The following is a 16,250-nucleotide window of genomic DNA, read 5'->3' as shown; positions in this document are numbered from 1 at the left end:
TTCCAATCCCAAAGAAAGGCAATACCAAAGAATGCTCAAACTACGACACAATTGCACTCATCTCACACGCTAGTAAAATAATGCTCAAAATTCTCCAAATCAGGCTTCAGCAATACATGAACTGTGAACTTCCAGATGTTCAAGCTGGTTTTAGAAAAGGCAGAGGAACCAGAGATCAAATTGCTAACATTGGCTGGATCATGGAAAAAGCAAGAGAGTTCCAGAAAAAACATCTATTTCTGCTTTATTGACTATGCCAAAACCTTTGACTGTGTGAATCACAATAAACTGGAAAATTCTGAAAGAGATTGGAATACCAGACCACCTAACCTGCCTCTTGAGAAATCTGTATGCAGGTCAGGAAGCAACAGTTAGAACTGGACATGGAACAACAGTATGGTTCCAAATAGGAAAAGGAGTACATCAAGGCTGTGTATTGTCACCACGCTCATTTAATTTATATGCAGAGTACATCATGAGAAATGCTGGGCTGGAAGAAGCACAAGCTGGAATCAAGATTGCTGGTAGAAAGATCAATAACCTCAGATATGCAGATGACACAACCCTTATGGCCGAAAGTGAAGAAGAATTAAAGAGCCTTTTGATGAAAGTGAAAGAGGAGAGTGAAAAAGTTGGCTTAAAGCTCAGCATTCAGAAAACTAAGATCATGGCATCTGGTCCCATCACTTCATGGGAAATAGATGGGGAAACAGCAGCAGACTTTATTTTGGGGGGCTCCAAAATCACTGCAGATGGTGACTGCAGCCATGAAATTAAAAAATGCTTGTTCCTTAGAAGGAAAGTTATGACCAACCTAGATAGCATATTCAAAAGCAGAGACATTACTTTGCCAACAAAGATCCATCTAGTCAAGGCTATGGTTTTTCCAGTGGTCATGTATGGATGTGAGAGTTGGACTATACAGAAAGCTGAGCACTGAAGAATTGATGCTTTCAAACTGTGGTGTTGGAGAAGACTCTTAAGAGTCCCTTGGACTGCAAGGATATCCAACCAGTCCATCCTAAAGGAGATCAGTCCTGAGTTTTCAGTGGAAGGACTGACATTGAAGCTGAAATTCCAATACTTTGGCCACCTGATGTGAAGAGCTGACTCATTGGAAAAGATCCTGATGCTGGGAAAGATTGAAGGTGGGAAAAAAAGGGGATGACAGAGGATGAGATGGTTGAATGGCATCACTGATTCAATGAAGATGAGTTTGAATGAACTCTAGGAGTTGGTGATGGACAGGGAGGCTTGGTATGCTGCAGTCCATGGGGTTGCAAAGAGTCTGACATGACTGAACGACTGAACTGAACTGAACTGAACTTCTTATGGTTCAACTCTCACATCCATATATGGCTACAGGAAAAACCATAATTTGGCTATACAGACCTTTGGTGGCAATGTGATGTCTCTGCTTTTTAATGTGCTGTCTAGGTTGGCATGGTTTTTTCTTCCAAGCAGCAAGTGTCTTTCAATTTTATTCCTGCAATCACCCTCTACAATGATTGTGGAGCCCAAGAAAATACAGTCTGTCACTGTTTCCACTGTTTCTCCATCTGTTTGCCATGAGGTGATGGGACTGTATGCCATGATCTTAATTTTCTGAATGGTGAGTTTTAAGCCAGCTCTTTTACTCTCTTCTTTCACCTTCATCAAGAGGCTCTTCAGTTCCTCTTTGCTTTCTGCCATTAGAATGGTATCATCTATATATCTGAGGTTGATGATATTTACTCTAGCAATCTTGATTCCAGCATGGGATTGATCCAGCCTGGCATTTCACATGTTATACTCTGCCTATAAGTTAAATAAACAGGGTGACAATACACAGCTCTGGCATACTTCTTTCTGAGTTTTGAACCAGTTTGTTGTTCCATTTCCAGTTCTAACTTTGCTTCTTGACTTGCATAGATTTCTCCCGAGGCAGGTAAGATGGTCTGGAATTCTTATCTCTTTAAGAATTTTCTGCAGTTTGCTGTGATCCACACAGCCAAGGTATTTTATGGGGCCATTACTGTGTGTACTATATCATATTTGTTATATTTCTCTAAACGGCATATCATCTTTTATATTTCAAAATGTCATTTTGTATTTAGGAAGCTTTCTTTTCATTCTAGTAGAAATATTTGTATTTAAATCCTTTAGTTATCTTTAATCTCCCATTTTCAAACTTAATCTATTACCATCTGATTTGTTGGTTTTAACTAGTCTGCTTTGACACTAGCCCTAAAATAATCAATGATCTTATTCTACTTCCTTCTTTTTTTCCTTTTTCCTCCTGTTTTACTTTCATTCATTCCACCATTTCAGAACATATATTTATCTGATGTCTCCCACCCATGTTACCAACATCACTTTAGTCATATTTCTACATCTACATATATTAAATCATTTCCATTAGTCTTTTTACTGAAGTTGCTCCAGTTATTTCTTGCTAGAATGAAATGCATCATATATTCAAATCTTTGGAAAAGGCTGATGTGTTTAGTATTCCTTGACTTACTGAATATTTAAAACTGCCTTTCTATAGCCTCAGTATTTAAAATACAGCTTCGCTGGGATTACATTCTTGGCTCATGCTCTTTTTCTTTGTGTATTTTGAAAATGCTGCTCTACTATTCCCTTGCCTTACATTTAGTTCTTGAGAAATCTAATGCCAGCCTGATTTTTCTTTACCTTTATGAAGAGTTTGATCTTTCTGCTTTAAGGTCCTGAGAATCCTTTATTATTTATTCTTAAAGACTATGAGCTTTACTAAGGAAAGTGTTAGAGTTTATTTTCACCAAGTCAATTTTCTTAAACTATTTCAATATTTTATTTCTAAAACAAATTTTATTGGATTACAGTTTTGAATATTAATTCTGATCTATTTTTTATTTATTTGCTTGCTTTTCTTCCTCCACACTCGTATTTCATGTGTGTTGGAACTTCTTTTCCTGGCTTCCATTTTAACCACTTTTTATATGAAATTTTTTCAATTTCCCTGTTTAATTTTCAGTCTTCTGATTCTTTATATATCTTTCTTTGATATGTCTTATTAAAATTTCCTTGGAACCTGTTTTTCTTTGAGCCTTATGTTTCTGAGATTGCTTTCTTTTAAACTTTTTTTCAAATTATTCCTTACAGGCAGTCTGGTAGAGACAGTAAAGGCTCAAAGTAGGTGATTAAATAATTAATCCTATTCCCTGGTGGCTCAGACAATAAAGAATCTGCCTGCACTGCAAAAATACAGATTTGATCCCTGGGTTGGGAAGATTCCCTGGAGAAGGGGAGGGCAACCCACCCCAGTATTCTTGCCTGGAGAATTCCATGGACAGAGGAGCCTGGCTGGCTACAGTCCATAGGGTTTTAAATAGTCAGACGCAACTGAGTGACTAGCATCACTAAGGGATCACAAGTAAAGGAAAAATTATGGGAAACCCCTGTATGCTAATGATCACTCAGTAATAATTTGCTTAATCATAAAACCAAGCAGGCTTGCTTAGCTAAAAAAGCATGAAACAGAAGCATGGGATAGGCCCCCAAAACAATAAAACAATAGTGGGATGAGATCCACATCCCGCCCAGGGAGTTCAATAACTTCGTGATTCCCAGGAGATGCTCCTCTGTGCACACTAAACTCTATTCAATACTCTGTAATGATCTATATGGGAATAGAATCTTCAAAAAAGTGCATATGTGTATATGTATAACTGACTCAGTTTGCTGTACAGTAGAAACTAACACAACATTGTCAATCACACCTACTTTTGTAAAAATAATTTACAAAATATAAAGAAAAGGAGACATTATGCTGAAACCCGAGATGATTTACCATTTTTAGTAAATTTTACCACCTTTTTGCTTATTCCCACTGTTGCCATGACAGACCCAATTTGACAAGGTAGGGATAGGAAAACCCCCTTGCCTGACTTGGAGGAGGAATTAATGATGCAAGCCTTGATGTCTACTCAAGAATGAGGAAGAAGTGGTCTTCTACCCCACCCCCTCCCTTTTCCCTTGATTTTAAAACTGTAGCCCACTAAGTTCTTGGGAGTGCAGCACTCCCTCGTCTATTTGTTTATAAGCCTCACAAGCATTCTATTCTAATAAATCACTTATCTCTTACTTTGCCTCTCACTGAATTCTTTCTGTGTTAAGACATAAAGAACTGGAGCTCCTTTGAGTACCCCCCCACCACAAGACACATTTCTGTAGTTTTATAACGACCCTCTGAAACAAAGGGAAACCCAAAAGAAAGGTAGCTAGGGTGGAAAGAAATAGAAGACAATAACTTACAGTTAAATATTTTACTGTTACTAATTTTATCCCAAACATGACCTCATAAATCTCTACAAGGGCATAAAAAGGGCCACTAATAAGACAGCCCCTGAAGGCTAAGATTTATGAGCATCACAGTAATTCCACCTCTGGTGACAACCGGTTGTCAAGCATATGCAAAGTGCTTTGCCTACATTATCTCATCTGATACATTTATGGAATGCTGAGAGAGCATGTATTTAGGATAGAGAGTTACAGTCCTCATTTTAGGATGAGGAAAATGAGGCAACAAATGATAAACTCCAAGTGCCAAACTTTGGGTTAGAACACAGTACCCCATTACTAGAAGGTATGTGTGTGTTCAACCACTCTTCTCTGATGCCTCTCTGAAGTAGACACAGGGTCACTCCCACTATATCCACTTGTACCTCATTGGTTTTCTCTGTCTTAATTGCCTCCAATTCCTACAGATTCTCCATCAATACTTGAAAAAAATCCCTTCTAGATACATGATTGGTCTGCCCCTGATTCTAGTTTGATTCATTGCTGTCTCATCTTATTGCAGTTCCTTAGAATAGAAAACACATAGAACTTTCTCAACCTTCACAGCCTTCGCAGTCATGTTATGTGTTCCTGGAACACTCATAGCAGAGCTGTAAGAATTGATCAAAACTGCATAGGAACCAGCAACTCTTCAGCATTTCTCCTTGTCCTGACCTTCCTTGCCCACTGACTGCCCTCTGTCCATGAATATAAAGGTTAAAAAGGAGAGAAAGACAGATCAAAAATGATGTTAAGGTATTATTTTGAACTACTGGGTAACTACTATCATTTTCTGAGAACTGGAAGATTGGAGAAGGTGGCCATTTGGGGTGTTGGAAATCTCTTAATGTCAGCACCTCTGTTAATGGAAACATCAAAAATGAAGCTAAACATTAAGACAGGTATCTTGAAAAAAAAAAAAAAGACAGGTATCTTGCAATAATTAATACTTAGAGCAAGATTTAATTTAATACTAGGTATATGAAAAGAAAGAATTAAGTACTAGATTTTAATGCCTTCAATAATCCTAGCAACTTAATACTTTTTAAAAAGGGAAAACATACAGGGTATGGCAATGACGACCCTGTATGCAAGACAGGGAAAGAGACACAGATGTGTATAACGGACTTTTGGACTCAGAGGGAGAGGGAGAGGGTGGGATGATTTGGGAGAATGACATTCTAACATGTATACTATCAAGTGAATTGAATCGCCAGTCTATGTCTGACGCAGGATGCAGCATGCTTGGGGCTGGTGCATGCGGATGACCCAGAAAGATGTTATGGGGAGGGAGGTGGGAGGGGGTTCATGTTTGGGAATGCATGTAAGAATTAAAGATTTTAAAATTTAAAAAATAAAAACTAAAATTAAAAAAAAAAAATAAACCCCCAAAAAAATAAAATAAAATAAAATAAAATAAAATAAAAAATAAAAAAAAAAATAAAAAGGGAAAACATGGCAAGGGAGTTTAAATAATATGACTTTTATCAGTATATTTATTTGTACAAACAGACGGTTATTTGATCATAGTTGTTTTTGGTTTTTTTGTTGGTCTGGATGCCTCCCAAACTAGGACATATGCTCCATAGAGAAATGAATCGTGACTTCTTTGTTTACTGATGTATCCATAATGCCCAAATGCAATGCATCTGTATGTGTTAGTCACTGTTAACTTATATTGAATGAGCAACTAAAACAACAACTTCAGCTATCAAATGTTAAAATAAATATAAAATATTTATCAACAATGGATTGGATTCTAGATTATTTTAATATTGATATCAGTAAGCACTTTCATTGCTGAAATTAGCATTTAAATTAAAAAGTCCATTTTCAGCAACAAAGTTACCATTCTTTTCTATGCCTCCCTTTACACTTATATACAAATGCAAAGTAAGAGCCTTCTGACTTGCTTAGTGGCTAGAGCGAGCATCTCTTATTTACAGATGAGGACTGAAAAATTACTTTCTTGGCATCATAGAATATGTATGTGTTTGTAAGTCACTTATTTCTACCCCTTCAAAAATCTGTGAACCATTCTGGGCTGGGAAATGGGTTGATTCAACCAGTGCCTCTACAGCAATGCAAAGTTGCCAGCTTCTTTGTGGTATTTCAGATGTTTACCATACTTCTCTCTTCTTCAAACGTATGTTCTATAATGCCAAGAAAGTAATTTTGGAGAGTGGGAGGGAGATTCAAGCTGGAGGGGACATATGTATCAGTTCAGTTCAGTTCATTTCGGTTTAGTCGCTCAGTCGTGTCTGACTCTTTGTGACTTCATGAATTGCAGCACGCCAGGCCTCCCTGTCCATCACCACCTCCCGGAGTTCACCCAAACTCTTGTTCATCGAGTCAGTGATGCCATCTAGCCATCTCATCCTCGGTTGTCCCCTTCTCCTCCTGCCCCCAATCCCTCCCAGCATCAGAGTCTTTTCCAATGAGTCAACTCTTCACATGAGGTGGCCAAAGTACTGGAGTTTTAGCTTTAGCATCAGTCCTTCCAAAGAACACCCAGGACTGATCTCCTTTAGAATGGACTGGTTGGATCTCCTTGCAGTCCAAGGGACTCTCAAGAGTCTTTTCCAACACCACAGTTCAAAAGCATCAATTCTTCGGCACTCAGCTTTCTTCACAGTCCAACGTTCACATCCATACACGACCACTGGAAAAACCATAGCCTTGACTAGACAGACCTTTGTTGGCAAAGTAATGTCTCAGCATTTGAATATGCTGTCTATACTTATGGGTTATTCATGTTGTTGTACAGCAGAAACCAACATAATATGTAAAGCTGCTGCTGCTGCTGCTAAGTCGCTTTAGTCGTGTCCGACTTTGTGAGACTCCATAGACGGCAGCCCACCAGGCTCCCCATCCCTGGGATTCTCCAGGCAAGAACACTGGAGTGGGTTGCCATTTCCTTCTCCAATGCATGAAAGTGAAAAGTGAAAGTGAAGTCGCTCAGTCGTGTCCGAATCTTAGTGACCCCACAGACTGCAGCCCACCAGGCTCCTCTGTCCATCGGATTTTCCAGACAAGAGTACTGGAATGGGGTGCCATTGCCTTCTCTGATGTAAAGCAATTATCCTTAAATTAAAAATTAAAAATTAAAAATATAGAAGAGTTAAAAACAAGTTATATGTAAAAAGAAAAAAAGAAAATAATTTTTCAACCCTCACCTGAGAGATTTTTCCTGACAATGTACTGTAAACAGACCTCTACTCACTCAGATCACAATTAATTTCTAGCAGTATCTAATTTATTTTCCTTATAGTGTGTATTTGTCCTACAGTTATATTATTATACACAAACATATATATTATATTATATGTATACACAAATATACTATATAATATATTATTATATTTTATATTATATAATTATATACATATATATACCTATAACATCTATAGCAAAATTACTTTGTTTGCATATGAAGTACTTATGTCTAGAGAAAATGTAGCTCTTGTAATACATTAATACAGCAGCTTATAAATTCATTCAGATAGTGTATGAGCTATTTCCAGATGCCATATTCCTTTTTTCTGTACTGTGCTATGCTTAGTCGCTCAGTCTTGTCTGACTCTTTGTGACCCCATGGACTGTAGCCCTCCAGGCTCTTTTGTCCATGGGGATTCTCCAGACGAGAATACTGGAGTGGGTTTTCATGCCCTCCTCCAAGGGATCTTCCCAACCCAGGGGTGGAACCTAGGTCTCCCACATTGTAGGCAGATTCTTTACTGTCAGAGCCACCAGGGAAGCCTAAGAATACTGGAGTGGGATCTTCCTGACCCAGGAATCGAACTGGGGTCTCCTGCATTGCAGGTGGATCCTTTACCAGCTGAGCTATCTGAAATATATATAATATTGTGTTATATACTATACACACACACATACACTCTAAACCCAAGTTTAGTAGTTTAGTTATACTTTTAAAGTTATAAAAACTGTATATGGATAATCTCCTCCTGCTGCTGCTGCTGCTGCTAAGTCGCTTCAGTCGTGTCTGACTCTGTGTGACCCCATAGACAGCAGCCCACCAGGCTCTGCCATCCCTGAGATTCTCTAGGCAAGAACACTGGAGTGGATTGCCATTTCCTTCTCCAATGCATGAAAGTGAAAAGTCACTATGGTAAGCTAAATAATGGCCACCAATAAAAGCAATAACCACATTATTCACAAGTTGCAGCTACTGTATATTGTCAACATATAAATTATTTTCCAAATCAGAAGGATTATAAACACTGCACAGTCTTTGCAGAACTACTCCATAAAAGCAAACAGCAATGCTGTATAAATTTCCCTCTGTCTTTCTATGAATTCTCTTTTAATACCTATCTCACAGTATTGTTACCAAGGTTATATTTTCTACTATTTTTTAGGTAAAGAAACAAGCTCAAAAACATGAGATTTGTCCAAGCTGACCCAACTAGAAAGCAGTAAAGGAATGAAACTAGACCTTCTACCTTCAAAAAAACAGTTTTCTCTCCATAAGTATCCTGTCCTTTCTTCATTAAAAAAAAAGAAAGAAAGAAAGAAAGAGAGAGAGAGAAAATCTAAAAGAATAAAAACAGATGTCCATTGCATTGACGGGTTAGTAGAGGGCCTCAGCTGACCCTGCATTGACAATGAATCTCGTTTTGTTTATGGATTTCTGCCTCTGGTTTAAGCCTTGATAGCTTAGTTGGTAAAGAATCCACCTGCAATACAGGAGACCTCAGTTAGATTCCTGTGTCTGGAAGATCCACTGGAGACAGGATAGGCTACACTCCAGCATTCTTGGGCTTCCCTTGTGGCTCAGCTGGTAAAGAATCAGCTCACAATGCAGGAGACCTGAGTTTGATCCGTGAGTTGGGAAGATCTCCTGGACAAGGGAAAGGCTATCCACTCCAGTCCAGTATTCTGGCCTGGAGAATTCCATGTACTGTATAGTCCGCGGGATCTCAAAGAGTTGGACACGAATGAACAAGCATAAAATTTAAGCCTTAATTATTCATATCTATCGTCTGCATAACTTATACAAAAAGACTGTAAGGAATAACAAGAATATATTTCACCAAGAGCTTTTTATCAATTGAGAGATTCTCTGATTCCACATTCCCAAATGTGTTGGTGCTGATATGAGAATTCAATTTACTAGCCCAATATATAAAGTGGTAAAAAAGATAATAAAGAGGGTATAGTAGATGAAGGTAAGAACTGATATAAGATTTTAGCATCATGAAGCTTCTCTCTTTATAAATAAACTTGACCCAAAAAAAGAAAAGAAAAGAAACGAGAGAGTAACTTTTAAAGAAGTTATTTGCTTCCTAAAATTTATTTTCCTGCAAGTCAGTACATAAAAGTTGTACTAATTATAAATTAGTACAAATTATATTATGTATTAAAGATATATTGCATTAACTAATTGCATCAATTAATTTTAAATTTTATCAATGAATAATAAAGAATACATTAAATTAAGCATGAGGATATCCAAGTAATGGTTTTATTTGTGTGAGTATGGAGAAGGTATTCCAGAGATGTTGGGTCTAAGACCTGAATAATGACAGAAGTTATGCCTGGTAAGAACAAAAGGGGTGGGAATAGGAGGGTCACAGAAGCATGCAGTTAAAAAGAAAAATTGACAGACATGTATGATTTTGTGTCATCTTGGTCTGCTGTGCTTGTTGATCAAGCATCTCCCCACTTTGCAGCCTCCCAGCTGGTCTCCAGTACTTAACTAAGAAGAAACTGACCCATGAACAATGTATGCTTCCAAAGCGTGGCAATCACTAGCCTTGGGGTAGGGAGAAGACAAATGGTTCCTCAGTTATAAAGCCAAACTGCATTGTTAGCTGGCTGGTATGTCTGAGAAGCAAAAAGTTGATTCATCCCATAAAGTAAATTCACAGTCTCATTTAATATTTTTTTACATTTTTGCATTAAGATAATGCTTCTTAGTCTTTTCTGATTAACAAAGTAATATCTATTAGGAAAAAATTAGAAAACACAGATCAACAAAGAAGAAAATAAATTGTCTATAATCCCATTACCCATAAATAACCATTATTAACATTTTTATTTTTAGGTATTTTCTCTTTAGAAGGTAATAGTAGGTTCCCCACCCTCCATCCAATGTAGTAAGCTGAAAACGTCCTTGTTTCCACTTTTCAGACAACAACAAAAGCAGAGAAGCAGCAAGTTTATGACTTTCTTTGAATCCATCAGAGATCCACAGCCCTGGGTAAATCTAGGGAAAGACAGGTACTTCAGAAAGAAATGGAGAGAAAGTTCTTGTTTACCTGAGGCAGACACACCAGACACTAGTAGAAAAAATCCAGCTGAAATAATTAAGGCATTGATGGAAGTCAAGTGGGTCTGACAAGCGAGGGAAGAACTGTAGCTGTGCTGAGAGTTTTCACCCTCTTATGGGCTTTTCTCTATGGATCCCACAAAAATGTTTGCTGAGAGTCCTGGAAAGATGTCCCTGTGGTACCAGCCTGGGGGAGAGGAACAACAAATGTATACAGAAAAGGTGCGAAACCACCTCACATGACTCAAAGAACGAAACCCTTAATATTGGGAGGAAGGAAGGAGGACAAGCCTTAGGCCCTATTATAATCCTTTGCAAATGGAGAATTTGAGCAGAAAAACATTTCTGCCCCTAAGGAAGGAGCAGGAATACCATGAGAATACCAAGATGGGCTCGGAACTACACCTGGAGGAGGGAGCAATGACAGAGCCAGGAGACCCAGGCTCACACCGCTTGCCTGAGGCTGAGGCTTAATCAGAAGTGAAAGAATGCACCCTACCGCTCCATATACCACCAGGACAACAAGTGTAGAGTAACAGGAATATGGCGCATGGCTTGAGTAATTGCAAGAGCAAAGAGGCAAATCAGTGTGAGGACAGAAAAAAGAGAAAATATAAAGATGAAAGTGCAACAGACACTGAATAAAGCCATCTGGTAAACCAGCCCTCACCCTAAACACTAGGCATCATCACAAGCATTTGAAGACAATGGGTTCCCCAGCAAGGAGGGTGGCTGAGGAAGGGGCAGACTCTGCAGGGCAGGACCCCTCCTCTGTCTTCACCTGACAAGTTCCCTCTTGGAACCTGGAGGCATATAAGAACCTGGCCTCTAAGGCAGTGTGAAGATACTTTAATGAAACATAAGGATAAAAACCCATTTTCTGTAAAGCTTTATTATTTACCACTGGAGCACAGGGCCTCCACTGGTGCACTTTTCCAGGTGCAACAGATGTCGCCAGTGTACCTGGGTGGAAGGTGGACTGATCTAGCAACATTTAGCATTTTAGAGGTAGAGGGAAAGATCTCCCAACTTCTGATCACTTGATCTTTGCTTTGTATTTCTTCTGCAATGCCATTTACTTTCCCAGAATTCACCTCATTTTTTTTCTCTTTTTAAAATCTTTTTTATTTTACAGTATAGTTGATTAATAATGTCATGTTAGTTTCAGGTGTATATGTTCATTTGTGTATATACATGTACATATATATATACACGTATTTTTCACATTCTTCCCCCATTTTTTTTTAGTTTTTTATTTTTTTAATTTTAAAATCTTTAATTCTTACATGCGTTCCCAAACATGAACCCCCCTCTCACCTCCCTCCCCATAACATCTCTGTGGGTCATCCCCATGCACCAGCCCCAAGCATGCTGTATCCTGCATCAGACATAGACTGGCAATTCAATTCTTTTTTTTTTTTTTTTTTGGCGATTCAGTTCTTACATGATAGTATACATGTTAGAATGCCATTCTCCCAAATCATCCCACCCTCTCCCTCTCCCTCTCCCTCTGAGTCCAAAAGTCCGTTATACACATCTGTGTCTTTTTTCCTGTCTTGCATACAGGGTCGTCATTGCCATCTTTCTAAATTCCATATATATGTGTTAGTATACTGTATTGGTGTTTTTCTTTCTGGCTTACTTCACTCTGTATAATCGGCTCCAGTTTCATCCATCTCATCAGAAGTGATTCAAATGAATTCTTTTTAACGGCTGAGTAATACTCCATTGTGTATATGTACCACAGCTTTCTTATCCATTCATCTGCTGATGGACACCTAGGTTGTTTCCATGTCCTGGCTATTATAAACAGTGCTGCGATGAACATTCTTCGCCCATTTTGATTGTTACATAATACTGAGCAGAATTCCTTGTGCTGTATAGACATGTCAATCCCTAACTCCCTAATTTATTTTCAATATAAGTAGAATGCAAGGTTTTCTTTCAAATGATCTTTTCAAACAGAAGATTTGAAAAATCCAAAAAAGGCCAATATTTTTCACGTAGCATGTAAAACAACTATAAAATGGTTAACTATTAAACAGTGCACAAAATCTAACAAAAGCAGAGGCAATAAATGACAACAAGTACCCATTTGTTGAACTTTCGGCACAGACGTTTTAATTATTCTGCATAAATAAAAAGTTTATACTTTCATAAATACACAATTATTTTTCACTGTATTTCCTCTATATATCAATATCAAGCCTGCACATTTTTTTCTGATTTGGTACATATCATGTGGTAATTACTTCACAGATATGGGGGTTTTGTTACTCACTGCCAGAAACCACCTTAGTTATTCCACATGTATGTTTTCCTAATACTTGGAAGTTAGAAAGAATTAAACATTCAAAGTACATTTAACTCTCATAGAAGAAATACAGCATTCCAGAAGGTAGGAAAAGACTCTCTTCCTTATAAGAATGAGCAATTCAAAACCACACTCCTTGAACTGACTTATAAATTCAATGCAATCCTAATCATAATTCCAGCAAATTTTCTCATAGATATCTGTTATGGACAGAGTGTAGACGTCCTCTCTAAATTTATATGTTGAAGCCTCAACCCCCAATCTGACTATTTGGAGGTACGAGCCTTTGTGTAGGTCATTAAGGTTAAATGAGGTTATAAGACTTGGGCTTTGATCCAACAGAGCTGGTGTCCTAACAAGAAGAGATAAAAGTTTGCTATCTCTCTCTCTCTCCATCCCATGTAAGAACACAATAGGTCAGCACCTTGACCTGTACTTTCTAGTCTCCAGAACTGTGATAAATAAATTTTGGTTTTTTAAAATCATACAGTTTTTTTATATTTTGCTATGGCAGCCTAAGCTGATTAACACAATGTTAATAGCTAACTCTAAAACCTTGCATAGGAAGCAAAGAAACTAGAATAGAATAGCCAAAGCACTTTTGATAAAGAAAAGCAGTGTTAAATAATGCACACTATACTTATTGAGACTTATTATGACTTATAGTAATCAAGACTGTATAGTACTGACAAAAGGATAGATGCAAAAAGCACAAAAATAGATGTATACAAATATGATCAACTGTTGACAGAAGTACAAAGGTGGCTCAATCAAATATGCTCTATTGGAACATTAGACATCATTGAAAAATTAACATTGACCAACAGTCTATTCTTTACACAAAATCAACTCAAAATAAGGTTATATATCTAAATATAAAATGTATAATTCTAAAACTCTTAAGAAACAATAGAAAAATTGGCTTAGAGAAACAGTTTTTAAACACAACTCCAATATCATGGTTCATCAAATTTTAAAAATTGATTAACTGTACTTCTTCAAAATGAAAAACTCTCTTTCTGTAAAAGATTCTGTTAAAGGAACAAAATACAACCTATAAACTGGGATAAAATACTCCTTAATCTGATACCTGACAAAGTATTATATCCAAAATGTGCACGTGTGTTTACACAACAATGTTCCCAACTATGGAACTCAACAATGTTTCAATAAAACACAAACTAACAAGATTGGGCAAAAAATTTGAACAGACTCTTCATTAAAGGGTGTGGATGGCAATGCAGCACAAAATAGATGTTTAACACCATTTTATTAGTTAAATGCAAAGTAACTGTTGATATACCATTACATGGGCTTCCCAGGTAGTGGTAGTAGTAAAGAACCTACATGTAAACACAGGAGACATAAGAGACGTCGGTTCAGCCTCTGGGTCAGGAAGATCCCCTGGAGGAAGGCATGGCCACACACTCCAGTATTCTTGCCTGGCGATTCCCATGGACAGAGGATTCTGGCAGGCTACAGTCCATAGGGTCGCAAAAGAGTCAGACAAAACTGAAGTAACTTAGATGCATGCACATGGAAATTTATAAGACTTACTGGAAACTCTAAGGATGTATGAAGGACTCTTTTAAAGGCTCATTAAAAGTAAAATTATATTTGCTTTTCATGACCTGGCACTTTCACAAGCACTACCATGGCTTTCTCAAATGGCAAAATTTAGAACAATTCTATTCTTGGCCTGGCTGTACACCTAACTCATTCTGAAAGTTTAAGCAAGTAATCTTTTCCTTAGATTTGTCTTCTGTTCTATAAAATAATGTTTTTGGTAAAAAGCTTTTCAAAAGCTGCTATAGACTTAGCAGAAATTCTTTTAGACTGAGCACATTAGAATCACATCAGAAACTTCTATAAAATGATGCTTCCTGGAAAGGCCATCATCTCCAAAGATTCTAACTTAATTGATCTTTGTAGAGTTTAAGCACTGATTTATAGTTAGGACTGAGACTCACGGACCCAAAGCTCACGGTTCAACCATGTTCAAAAGCAATCTTCTATGGATGTGTTACAATGTCTGGCTTCTTACTGTTGAAAGTTGGATGTGGATCACATTTAGTTGATCATATTGCTATGTGTCCTGTTGAGTTGATTAATATCACCAGTGCAGCTGCAGACACTGAGAGGCTGCACAGAAAAGAGTGGGCAAAGTTGGGCTCTGTGGGGGTGTCGTCCCATTTTACTGCCTCTGAGTACACTGACCCTGGCCATCTCCAAACTCCTTAAGCTGCTAAATAACCCTCACCCCTCACGTGTTTGCCTTCTACACTTACATCCTTAAAGGTAAGTAGGTTTGCTTGCTTACACCAACATAGACAGATATCGGTCACCTTCATGCATTCAGGAACTGCTGAACCTGCACAATATCCTTTCAAGTTCCATGACTACCATCGATCCATTCTTGAATCTGAAATGTCAAAATCTTAACAATTAGCTACTGAGCCTTGTTTTAGAAATCTGAAACAAACCCACTAATTTCTGACTATGTTTTGAGACCGCGTTAAAAGAACAGCACCTGGCGCCCTCCCACACCATCAGAAGCTCAAGTTCTGATGGCTATCATCCAGTACCATATGCCTAATTGCGCCTCCCTTTTCCTGCTCTCATAATTGGTAGATGCTTACACTTTGGAGAGCATTGCCACAGGCACAAAAATCGAGAACACTGGCAAAGCTGAGAACACTGGCAAAGCTAAGAAACTGGAAAGGAAGATTTCAGCCTTTTTTTTTTTTTTTTTGAGGTTTCAACCTAATCTTTTTGAGGTGTCCATGATGCCATACCTTTCATTTGTTTTTTCGAAACATAAACTTCCCAACTATTTATTTTAATGTAGTGTACAAAGAGTTACAAATATCTTCTATTAATTCTTTCAGAACTTCATTGCTTAGTTTTTTTTTTTAAACAGGTGCAGTGATCACTGCAATTGCAAAGCACAAGGATGTTCTTTATTTTGCAAATTAAGACTCTGAGTCTCAGGAATCAAGAGATTTCTAGGACTTTGAATGCACATAGATATTTTCTTTGTCTTTGAACAAGTACTATGCCCTAATGTGCAACATAAAAATTACACACTGAACCACTTCTCTACATCAGTGATTTTTTCCCCCTAATACTTGTTCTATTTTTTTTTAAACTTTAGTTTTAAATGGAGAAATGTATATTGTGCTTATCACATATCTTGGAAGAAAAACCTCAGTGCTGGTAACCAGTACAGTCATTATAGATAGTGCTGTAGAGAGGAAGAGACTCAGAGGAGGGCGGGGGGTGGGTACCTTTGCTTTTGTACCCAACCCAGGATGCAGTGTTCAATTAGATCCTATTGGCTTA

Source organism: Ovis aries, chromosome 2 (genome assembly GCF_016772045.2).
Source record: "Ovis aries strain OAR_USU_Benz2616 breed Rambouillet chromosome 2, ARS-UI_Ramb_v3.0, whole genome shotgun sequence".
NCBI lineage: Eukaryota > Metazoa > Chordata > Mammalia > Artiodactyla > Bovidae > Ovis > Ovis aries.
The sequence above is the reverse complement of the archived record's forward strand: the minus strand, read 5'-3'. Positions refer to the sequence as shown.